Genomic DNA, 12,937 nt, shown 5'->3' on the forward strand with positions numbered 1-12,937 from the left:
AGTCAGGGAAAACTTATGTCAGTGCAGTGTATAATATCCATGAAACCATTTTCCTTAATTGTATAATGTCAAAGTTTAATTGGGACCTAACTGTGGGGATAAGTAATTCAGGATTTGTTTGCTTGAATGGTAGTTTTAAAACTGGCATGCCAGCTTCTCAAACTTTTAAAAATGGAATGCAACAATGCCCAACAGACTATATACATGGTCCAATCAGGCATTTTGCACCACTAAGTGGGTTTATCGTGGTAAAAGAGGGGGTAGTGGTTACTTCCTTGTAAGTACGCTAATTGATCTAGGGATAATGAATCATAAACGAGTATGTTTTCCACCACATGCTGAATGTTCAATAATGCTTTTTATTCGAATTGGAGAAGAACAGATACACCTACTTATCCAATTCCAGTTGAAGAGTAACTTTGTGAACAGGATTGAACTGATAACTGACTTAAATAGTTGGTACAATCAAATCGTACAGAATTTTGTAAATGTTTAGTGGTAGAACTTGGGAGTTCGAAACCAAATAGTTATAGGGAATGGGAAATGAAAAGGGAACTCCTGAGAATGGTACGATAACTATTGTCATGCAGTAAAAAGCAACCTAAAGAAGCTGAGGATGGAGAGAGACAGGAAGCGAAACAGTAAGAGAGAAGAAAAAATCATGAGAGCTAAACTGGAATATAAATTACTGATTACTCATGCAAAGAACAGTTCAAGTACAATTGGGAAACAACATTGTTTGTAAAAGATTCCAGGACGTTTTGGAAATTGGTACAATCCAGTACTGAAGGTTAACATAATAAAAATAAGTTATATTGTCCCAGGACACCAGTGGATAAATCACTGGACAGAGATTTATAGTGAAGGATACAACAAGTCCACATTTGTTAGACATCATTATGATAATGAACTTTTGAACTATTTCTCCCTGAAAGCAAGCATAGAGGTAATTATGGCTCTTAACAAGAGCAACAGGAGTGGGCAATCTCTCAGTGATTATAATTAAGGTGAATAGCAAGTGTTGAGTGCAGTTTTCTGCACAAACCTTCAAGAGATTTGCAGCTGTGGGGATTGCCCTTGATAGATGGAAAGGGAACTTAACAAAACTCATTTTTATGGAAGGTAAATCCATTGACCCAAAGAATTATAGGCTTATAAGCCTACCTGATGTTGGGTCGAAGGTGTTTTCAAAGTTTTTATTTGTCAAGGTTGAGGAATAGATTGATACCAATGAATTAAATCCAGTGGAACAAGGTGGGCTCAAAAGTGGACACTCAAAAGTAGACCACTGTTTCAGCTTATAGGCTGTAGGCCTGAAGTATATAGAAACCAAGGGCAAATTATGTTGCAGCTTTGTCAACGTCAGAGTGGTGTTTGACTTGGTAAATTGGGAAATACTTTGGGAGAAACTAAACAAATTGGAAATTCTGGGATTAATATAGACAGTCTTTAGAGAATTGATTAGGGTAAATTGGACTAAAGTACAATTAATTCAAGAAGGCCACCTTTCAAGGAAAATTCTTATTCAGATAGGCTTACACCAGGGTTGCAACTGGCCCTGACTTTACTCGACATTTACGCTAACACCTTACCCTTCTTACTATTGAATTCACATCCTTTTACCTGAAAAGAAAGAACAACACGTATCCAGACTTTTATACACTAATAACTTGGTTATTTTGTACATGACTCAAATAGGATGCTTTTGCTATTGATTGTGAAAAAAAAATAACATTAACAATAAATATGAGACCAAAACTATAGCTTTTGGTTGATAAAAGCTAAAGTACTACTTTTTTTTTTAAACAAATGAAATCTAGAGGAAGTGTCCTCCTATAAATATCTCAGAATGTTCTTTACAGTAAAATCCACGGCTTAAGGAAGTATAGCAGGGTTACGAAAGTTTAGTAGGGATTATGGAGGACCTTCCCCGATAGTGGTGTTAAATGCATTTAGAGCAATTGTGCAAACAAAATATTTCTACGGAACAGAATTATTATATATGAGCAAATTTCGAAATTGGAGAAAAGTGGAGGGCATGGGTATAAACGTGATTTCAAATCTTCTTAAGTCTTCCATGATTCAATTGAATTGATATCAATGGAAACAAGATTGGTCTCCTAGTATTTTCTATCTAAGAATTTGATGTTGAAATATTTCTAACTTCCGGTGATGATGAAATAGATTTTTATTGTGTAAATTAACTTTTGTATTGTGCACTGAGGTGGGCTACTAGTCTAAGAAAACAGATGAAAATGATAGTTGATCTGCTTTCTTTAGACTCTCCCACCTTGTTGCTTGTTAGAAATGGAGCCTCTAGTTGGCAGTCGGTTTGCACCGTGTCCAAGTAGGGACCCTCACTCTAGTCAGGATAAGGAGAACTTTCTCAAGCAGGATACACAGCAAAGTTCACCCTTTGCTCTCTTTTAAGGCAGAAGCAGCAACTGCAGGCCAATCCAGCAAAGCAACACAGCAAAGGGAAAGTACTCCTCCTCCAGCTCTTCAGCTCTTCTCCTTGACAGAGGTTCCTCTTGATTCCAGAAAGGTTCTAAATGTCTGGGGTTTTGGGTCCAATACGTACTCCCCTATCTGCCTTTGAAGTTGGCAAACTTCAAAGGAAAGTCTCAGTTGTTTGCAAGATCCTTTCTTGTCCAGGCCAGGCCCCAGACACACACCAGGGGGTAGGAGACTGCATTGTGTGAGGGCAGGCACAGTCCTTTCAGGTGTAAGTGTCCACTCCTCCCTCTACTCCACCTCAGATGGCTCATTAGGATATGCAGGCTACAACCCAGCTCCCTTTGTGTCACTGTCTAGAGGAGAGGTGTAAACAGTCAAACTGACCCAGACAGGGAATCCACAGACAGGCAGAGTCACAGGATAGTTTAAGGAAGAAAATGGCTACTTTCTAAAAGTGGCATTTTCAAACTAACAATCTAAAAAACACTAAATTATGTATTTTTAAATTGTGAGTTCAGAGACCCCAACCTCCATATTTCTATCTGCTCTCAAAGGTAATCTGTACTTGAAAGTTATTTGAAGGCAGCCCCCATGTTAACCTGTGAGAGAGATAGGCCTTGCAGCAGTAAAGACTGAAATTTAGCAGTATTTCACTGTTAGGACATGTAACACACATCAGTACATGTCCCACCTTTAAAATACACTGCACCCTGCCCATGGGACTACCCAGGGCCTACCTCAGGGATGCCTTACATGAAGTAAAAGGGAAGGTTTAGGCCTGGCAAGTGGGAACACATGCCAAGTCTAATTGACAGTTTAAAACTGCACACACAGACACTGCAGTGGCAGGTCTGAGCCGTGTTTACAGGGCTACTCAAGTAAGTAGCACAATCAGTGCTGCAGGCCCACTAGTAGCATTTGATTACAGGCCCTGTGCACCTCCAGTGCAATTTACTAGGGACTTACCAGTAAATCAAAGATGCCAATCATGGACAAACCAATCATGAGTACAATTTATATAGGGAGCACTTGCACTTTAGCACTTATTAGCAGTGGTAAAGAGTGCAGAGAAAATAAACAAGCAAAAACAGAGTCCAGTACACCATAAAAACAGGAGGTCAGAACACAAAAAGACAGGGGAGACATGCCAAAAAGCTGCCAGGTCTAACACATGTCCCCTCCAGCTGAGAGTAGGGGGAACTACCCAACTCCTGGGGAGTCCTCTTCACTAAGGCGGAAGAACCTGGACAGACCATCAGCGTTGGCGTGTTCTGTGCCAGGACGGTGTTTCACTGTAAAGTTCATCCCCTGTAGGGAAATGGACCACCTCAACAGTTTTGGGTTCTCACCCCTCATCTGCATTAACCATCTGAGGGGCCTGTGGTCAGTCTGAACCCGGAAGTGAAACCCAAACAAGTAGGGTCTTAGCTTCTTCAGTGCCCAGACGACAGCAAAAGCTTCACTTTCAATTGCACTCCACCTCTGTTCCCGGGGGAGTACTCTCCTGCTAAGGAAGACTACAGGCTGGTCTAGGCCCTCTTCGTTCAGCTGTGAAAGTTCTGCTCCTACACCATGCTCTGACGCATCTGTCTGTACCACAAACTCTATGGAGAAGTCAGGGGCCAGCAACACAGGTGCCATGCACATAGCCTCCTTCAGGGTGTCAAATGCAGTCTGGCACTCCTCAGTCCAGATCACCTGTCTAGGATGCTTCTTAGAAGTCAGCTCTGTCAAGGGGGCAACAATGGTGCCATACCCCTTGACAAATCTCCTATAGTACACGGTGAGGTCTAGGAAGGCTCTCACCTCTGTCTGGGTCTTGGGGGGTACCCAAGTCCGAATGGCATCAATCTCGGGTTGTAGGGGCACCACCTGGCCGCTTCCTACCTGGTGTCCCAAGTACACCACTGACCCCTGCCCTATCTGGCACTTACTGGCCTTGATAGAGAGGCCTGCGGCTTACAGAGCGTCAACACTTCCCAGAGGTGGTGCAAGTGGTCCTCCCAACTGGAACTGAACACAGCAATGTTGTCAAGGTAGTCAGTACTGAAGTTTTCAAGCCCAGCCAGGACCTGATTGACCAACCTCTGAAAGGTGGCAGGGGCATTCTTCAACTTGAAAGGCACGACCCAGAACTGGAAGTGCACCTCTGGTGTTGAGAACGCTGACCTCTCCTTGACCCCATCGAGTTAGGGCAATCTGCCAGCACCCAAACGCTAAATCAAAAGTGCTGAGGAACTTGGCTGCCACCAACTGATCAATGAGCTCAGCTCTGGGGATGGGGTGGGCATCAGTTTTGGTCACGGCACTGAGCCCCCGGTAGTAAACACAGCACCAAAGTTCTGGTGTGGCACCAGGCCCAGCAGCCTTGGGTACCAAAACCACTAGGCTGTACCAACAGCTGCTGGGGCACTCAATAACCCATAAAGCCAACATCTTGGAAACCTCCTCCTTGATGCTGGCCTTCATTCTGTCAGCCAACCTGTAAACCTTATTTTTCACAGGCAGGATATCTTCAGTGTCCACATCATGCATGCATAGATGGGTGATACCTGGAGTGAGTGAAAACAGAGTGGCAAAGTGTCCCAGAAACTGGCAACACTCACTCTGTTGCTCTAGATTCAGAGACGGGGAGAAGACCACACCTTCTACTGACCCATCCTGCTCCTTGGCAGACAGGAGGTCAGGGAGATGTTCACTCTCCTCTTCCACCCCATCATCTGTAGCCAGAAGCATAGTTAACTCAGACCTCTCAAAGTGGGGTTTGAGGTGGTTCACATGTAGAACCCTCAAGGGGTTCCTTGGAGTCTGCAAGTCCACTAAGTAGGAGACATCACTCTTGTGCTTCTTCACCTCAAATGGCCCTGGCCACCTGTCCTGCAGAGCACAAGGGCCTGCGGGGGCCATGACCCACACTTTCTGGCCAGGCTGAAACTCAACCAGAGTGGTATTCTGGTCGTATCATTGTTCATGTTCTCCTGGCTTGCCTCTAGGTCCTCTTGTGCGAGCTTCCTGGAGCATGCAGTTTGGTTTTTGAAGGCCAGCATGTAACTAAATACATCCTGGGGTGGCTTCCTAGGAACTTTCGCCCAGCCCTCTTTTACCAGACTCAGAGGTCCTCTGACCAGGTACTTCCCGGTAGGCAAAGAGAAGGCATGGTAAGAGGACATCCCACTTAAGCCTCATGGACTCTGACAGGCCCCCGATCATGCCTTTCAGGGTTCTGTTGAATCTCTCGACCAACCCGTTACTTTGGGAGTGGTAAGGAGTGGTGAATTTGTAGTTCACTCCACATTCCTTCCACATGGCCTTTATGTACATGGACATAAAGTTGGTTACCCCGGTCAGATACCATCTCCTTGGGGAAACCCACTCGGGTAAAGATCCCCATCACTGCCCGGGCCACAACAGGCACCGTCACTGTCCTCAGAGGGAGAGCTTCCGGGTACCAGGTGGCATGGTCCACCAAGACCAGGATGAACCTGTTGCCTAAGGCTGTCCTGGGGTCCAGAGCCCCTACTATGTCACTGCCCACCCACTCAAAAGGGGTGCTCACAACAGGAAAGGGATGGAGGAGGGCTTTCCATTTCCCTCAACTTTTGCCACTAGCTTGGCAAGTCTGACAGGATCTACAGAATACATTTGAATTTTTTCTCATTTGGGGCCAATAGAAGTGGGTGATAAGCCTGTCAAAGGTCTTGCCCTGCCCCAGATGTCCTGCCAGAGGCACATCATGAGCCAAACCCAGTAGGAAGGCTCTGAAGCACTGAGAGAGTGCATACCTTCTGCTCTGCGCAGAACTCCTCCCAGGTGGGGCCCCCTTCTTGCTGCCTTCTTGCTGCCAATGGGTCAGCTCAGGTAGGTCTCCTAGTTCTGTCACTTGCTCCCCTGTAGGTACCGGGGTATCCCTCTCGAGGTCAGCCTCCTCCCGGACCATTCGAACTTCTGGGGTGGGTTTCCCACACCCCTTGCCCTTTCTCTTGGCAGTCACCTGGACCACTGTTTCAGGCTCCAGGTTTGCCTGATCACCCTGTCTGGCTGCCATGGTCCGAGTGGTCACACATGCCAACTCTGGCAACCCCAACATCCCCAAGTGCGGCCTGAGCCCCACCTCCTTCCAGGTGGAAGTCTCCAGGTCGTTGCCCAGCAGACAGTCAACTGGCATGGTGGGACTCACAGCTACCCTCAAGGAACCTGAAACCCCCCCACCCACTCAAAGAGAACCTGCGCCACCTTACATTGGTGCTCAGAGTTGTCCACTGCAACTACTTGGTGGAATACACCAGGGACTATTAGCTCTTCAGACACCAGGTGACACCGGACTGTGGTCACACTGGCTCCAGGATCTCTGAGAGCTTCCACCCTCTGCCCATTGATGGTCACCCACTGCCTGTATTTTTTTAGTGTTATCAGACATCAGGTTTCTTTGGACCATCTCACCGTCCCTTAGTGGGACAAGGGTCATCTCTGTGGTTTCCCCACACCCACCTGGGCCCAACTTCTCCCCAAGCGCTGCACTGGCCAATTCCTTGGTCTGCCCACCGCTGGGTGGCTGTGTCCACATTTGGGTTCTCCCTTGATGTGGCCCACCTGGTCACAAGCAAAGTACTTGGAGGTTTCCCTGAAGAGGCCCATGGTTTCTTATCTCCTGGGGGGTGGGATTTCTTACCTGGGTTACTAGATTGGGGCCCTTTGGAAGACTCCTTTTGTTTACCCTTGTCCCCCCCACTCTGTTGCTGGTCACCCTGCCCACCCTTGGCAGAATCTCCCCATACACCTTCTTGTGGACTCTGGTACTCACCGAACGGTCTGCCTCCATAGCAAGCTTTCTGGGGTCAGTCAGCTTACTATCTGTCAAGTACTGGCACAGTTCTGCAAAACACAGACTAGCCAAGTGCTCCCACACAATCAAGTTGTACAGCCCCTGAAAATCTATCACATTACTGCCCTTCACCCAACCATCCAGTGCTCGGTTTGAACCGCCAGGAAAAGGCTGGCGGTACGGGGAGTCGCGGGGCCCCTGGGGTGCCAGTGGCATGGGCAGTGCAGGGACCCCTGACACGGCCCCATGCAGCTTTTCATGAAAAGCGCGACGGGTGCAACTGCACCCGTCGCACGGCCGCAACACCGCCGGCTCCATTTGGAGCCGGCTCCTGTGTTGCGGCCGAGATCCCCACTGGGCCGGCGGGCGGAAACCAGGTTTCTCCTGATGGCCGCGGCGGGAGTGGGCCGCATTGGCGGCCGCCCGGCGGTCCGATCTTGGCAGGCGGCTTCAGCCACCCGCCAAGGTCGTAATGAGGGCCTAAAACTCTTAGGCCCTCATTACAGCCCTGGCGGTTGCTGTTAAAGCAGCGGTAATACCTCCAACAGGCCGGCGGTAACAAAAATGGGATCACAACCACGGCGGAAACCGTCAACACAGACAGCCACTTCAACACACTGACTGCCACGGCGGTAGCAACAAACACTGCGGCGGTCACCGCCAACAGACAGGCGGAAGACAATGTACCGCCCACCCTATTACAACCCGCCAATCTGCCAGCTTTTCCGGGGAGGTACCAACGCCATCAAAAGCACAGCGGAAACAGTCTTTGCAAGGGAAACCACTCACCTTCCGACAATCAACAAAGAACCAGGACGCCATGGAGCCCAAGCTGCAGGTCCTCTACATGCTGGTCTACCTCCTCATACACGAGGACTATCACAGGAGGCGGTGACGACGCACAGCGGTGAGTACTGCACCTAGCACACAGGGGAGGGGGAGGAAAAAGAGAGCGACACACACAAGTATCACCCCTACCCCCACCCTCACCCCCAACACCATACACACAAAAACATGCATCAACATTACATGTACACCCCGTAATCCCCTAGAAGAATGCAAGGATAAAAGGAATTTAGTTAAATTAGTTATATTTTAGAAATAGGCAGATATACTTAACAAATCGAAAAACAGTATATACAATTATTGACAATATGTACAGAAGGCGTACACTGTCCTTTGTAAATGTCCGTGGCCCACTGGGCCAAAAATCATGGGCAAAGCCCACACTTGACTCCTGCCTCAATCCAGAACACTGCAGGGGCATCAGGTCAAAAACACACAGGCACCTCATGGGGATGGGGAAGGGGGCACCTCAGACGGAAGATGGTACTATGCCACTGCTCCTTCGGGGGGCTCCATGCCCACAGCGATATCCTGGGGAGTGCAAAGCCACAGTCTCTCAAGTGGGTGGTTTGCCCACTGCTTGGTCCTGGGGAGTGCAAAGCCACAGTCTCTCAAGGGAGTGGCATCTCCACTGGTTCTGCAGGGGCTTTGTGCCCAGTCTGCTTCATCCTGCCAAGGATAGGGGGAGTGGATGCATTTCTCCACTGGTTCTGGAGGGGGCTTTGTGCCCAGTCTTCTTCATCCTGCCAAGGATAGGGGGAGTGGATGAATTTCTCCACTGGTTCTGGAGGGGGCTTTGTGCTCAGTCTTCTTCACCCTGCCAAGAATAGGGGGAGTGGATGCATTTCTCCACTGGTTCTGGAGGGGGCTTTGTGCCCAGTGATGCTGCACTTGGGGTGTGGCAGTTCACATTCCGTCACCTGGGTGTCTGAGGCACGAGATTTGCAGGGAACAGGTAGCATGATACTCCATGGAGGCAGGGCCAAACTGCATCCTGCGGCAACTAAGGCTGCATACTGGTGGTAGTGCTGGTGCTGGTCGGGGTGCTTCCAGTGGTGGTGGGATGCTCCAGGCCGTCTCCTGCAGCCTCGGACGGCTGCCCACTGGGGATGCTTCTGCTGACAGTTGTTGTGGCTGCGGCGGGGCAGGTGGCGGCGCAGGTGGCAGCGCAGGTGGCGGTGCCTGCGGTGGGGATACTGGCGGTGCTGTCCGTCGTGCAGGTGCTAGTAGTGGTGGAGGGAGACACCAGCCCATCTCCTGCAGCCTCGGATGGCTGTCCACTGGGGTTGCTGCTGCTGACAGTTGTTGTGGCAGCGGCGGGGCAGGTGGCGGTGCTTGCGGCAGTGCTTGTGGCTGCGCTTGCCACGATACAGGTGGCTGGGCTGTCGGTTCTGATGGTGGGCACCAGGCCCTCACCTGGAGCCTCTGAGGCCTGAAGTGTCTTGCCTTGGCTTTTCTTCCCCTTCCTCACCTTGGCAGATGCTGCTGGGATCTTGGCATTGGCAGCTTGAGTTTTGGAGGAGGCCTTGCTGGGTGGGTGGTGCTCCTTGGCCGTGCTGCATGCTGGCCCCTTCTTCACCTTTGCAGGTGGCAGAATGGATTGGTCCTTTGCAGGGGTCGGTGGCACACTGCCTGGCCTGAGGGGTGCCCCCTTTGATCCTCTGGGAGTTGCAGTGACCACAGTGGACGCCGACTTGGTGGCTGAGGTGCTGGCCTTGGATCTGGACACCCTGGCCCGAGGGGAAGGATGGGGGAGGAGGAGTGGGAGGGGAGAGGTCAACATTTGCCAGGAAAGGTTTCTTAGACACACTGGGAGGGGAAGATGGAGAGGGTTTGGAAGTGGAGGAAGAGGGAGTGGTTGTAGGAGGTGTCTGTCTGCTGAGTTTGGGTGAAGGTGCATGGACTGGATTCTGTTGTGAGGTGGATGGCTGTTATGCTTGCATTTGTGTACTTTGAGAGGAGGGGTCACAGACACACTGGGAGAGTACACAGGGTGCGTGTGCATGGTTGTGGGGGTGGTGACTGCCAGTGAGGGGTGTGTTGTGATGGGCGTGCTGGTGATGGAGGTAGTGGATGAGGATATAGTGCATGCAGGTGTGAGTGGAGACGATACTGGGAGGGAGGTGGATGATGAGGAGGAGGGGGACAGAGTGGAGGCAGTGGATGTTTGTGTGTGTGCATGGGCATGGGCATGGTGCTTGTGTGAGTGCCTGTGAGATGCAGTGTGGTACTTATGTTTGCCTGAGCCACTTTTGTGTGGTGATTTGGGTGAATGCTGGTCTGAAGGTGTGCTTGGGATAGGCTGAGGTAGAGGGGATTGGGACTGGGTAGAGGAAGTTGGAGGGGGGAGGCTAGACACAGGGACACTGGCTGGCATCAGTGCTGAGGCCAGAGCCTGAAATGCTCTCTGTTGGGCTGCCACGCCAGAGTGAATGCCCTCCAGGTATGCATTTGTTTGTTGCAAATGTCTCTCGACACCCTGGATGGCATTCAGAATGGTTGACTGCCCAACAGAGAGGGATCTCAGGAGGTCAATAGCCTCCTGAATGAGGACAGCAGGGATGACTGGGGCAGGGCCTGAGGTGCCTGGGGCGAAGGAGATGCCCACCCTCCTGGGTGAGCAGGCACGGGAAACTCGCTGAGGGGCTGCTGGGAGGGTGGTGCTGGTAGGGGGGTGGCGGCTGTACCTGTTGTTGATGTGGGCACAGAGGTGTCCGCCACAGCCAAGGAGCTTCCATTGGAGGAGGAGTCGCAGTCTGTGGTCTCCCCTCCTGTCCCTGTCGTGGTGCTCCCCTCGCCCTCTGTCCCACTGGTGCCTTCACCCTTGGTGGATTCGGCCTTCCGGCCCATGTGGGATTCAGCTCCCTCCGTTGCCGGTGCCTCTGCTCCTCCGCCAGATGATGCTAATGCACTCAAGGACAGGGTGACAAAGCAAAAAGAGGGGGAAGAGACAGAGGATACACTTGGTCAATGGCAGCAACAACACCACAATTGGCGTACACTACACACAGGGAGCAGCCCTATGCACTAGGCCATGCACTACCAGTTACACAGCTAGTCACCAGCCCATGGGGTACAATGCCTAACGCCAGCATCTGCACAACAGAAACCCACAGGACCCTGCCCAGTAGTAGATGGCCACTTACACTATTGGGGTAGGAGTGCTCCAGAGCCTGCCCAACAAGGGACCTACACTGCCATGTTCGCGCTGGCCTAGGGGCACCCACAGCCCACATCCCCCACCCTTGTAACACCTTAACGCGTGAAAAGTGATGATTCTGAATCTGTACCCCCTTGTGGCTGCTGTGATGCCCTCAAGCGCCCATCCAACTCCGGATAGGCCACAGCCAGGATGCTTAACATTAGGGGGGTCATTGTGCGACGGGCACCCCTTCCACGTTGGGAGGCCAGCCCCAGCTGAGCCTCCGCCATCTTCTTTGACCAGCGGCGCAGGTCCCCCCATCTCTTGCGGCAGTGGGTGCTCCGCCAGGGTCCGCACCCCCTTGGCGATGGCACGCCAAATACCCTTTTTCTGGTGGGCGCTGACCTAGAGGGAAAAGACAGCAGAAATGGAAATCACTCACCCGTCCGGACCATCATACTCATTGCCCACCAGTTCCCATCCATGCCCTGACACACATACACGACCACCTTACATGCTACACTTTGGCCAAGACGCCTCAGCACCCCCCAACATGTGGCTTACATCCACAACACTCCATACATTCATGGCCCACACATCATGCTCAGAGTGTACTCACCTGTTTGTCTGGAGGACCATAGAGTAATGTGTACTGGGGTAGGACCCCAGCCACCATTTTCTCCAACTGAGAAGGCAGGGGCACATTCCCCAGACACATGAGCCATTGTCCCTTGCAGACACAGGCCACAGCAGCACTTGCAGTGTAGGTCCTCTCCTGTTGAAAGTCAGGTAGCAAGTGAGTGAATAGTTAGAAAATGGCAGTCAGGTCCGCGGCAGTGCTTACCGTCACCACCGGCGTACATCGTCATTGGTTGCTGGAACCCAGCCTGTTTCCCTATGTCTATGGCCACTGACTGTTCCCTTTGAATTCTCGATTTTCAGATCACTGTGCCCCATTCTGGCTCCTGCTATATGTACTGCTGCCCACCAAAGGTCATCCTGTAGTATATTTCACTGTACATATACGTTGCAATGCTTTGATAATGTTGTACTAATACATTTGTGAATCATTAGACTGACTCCAGATTGGTATTTGTTTGAAGGTTGTTTATTTAGGTGCTAATAAGTATAGGGGTATGTGCAAGGGTCTGGGCTGATGGTGGAGGAAAGTCCATGGTACAGTCCAGTCTCTTGGTATCACAGGTGCATTGTCGAAGGGGGAATGGGAAGGGGAGCAATGGCAGTTCAAGGTGGACTGGGTAACAGAGTGGGACAGATGGGTGACTATCAGGAGAGTCCTATTTCCTGACAGGGTCCTGGCAATGTTCTCTGTCTTCTGCCTGGATCGCAGGGACCGTTTGCGGGTGGTTCTCCTTCTGCAGGGGATGGGGTGTTGGTGGCCTGTTGTTCCTGCGGCGGGGCCTCCTGTCCACAAGAGCCGGCAGAGGTGGAAGGATGTTCATCAGATTGGCTAGTGTCAGGCGCCCTTTGTTGTACCACTGCCTCCCTCATGGTCTTGCCCATGTCAGCCAGCACCTCAGCAATGGTGATCAGGATGGTGTATATTTTTGTTACGTCATCCCTGATACCCAGGTATTGTCCCTCCTGTAGCCGCTGGGTCTCCTGCAACTTGGCCAGTATCTGGCCCATGGTCTCCTGGGAATGGTGGT

This window comes from Pleurodeles waltl, chromosome 3_1 (assembly GCF_031143425.1).
Source record: "Pleurodeles waltl isolate 20211129_DDA chromosome 3_1, aPleWal1.hap1.20221129, whole genome shotgun sequence".
NCBI classification, from domain to species: Eukaryota; Metazoa; Chordata; class Amphibia; order Caudata; family Salamandridae; genus Pleurodeles; species Pleurodeles waltl.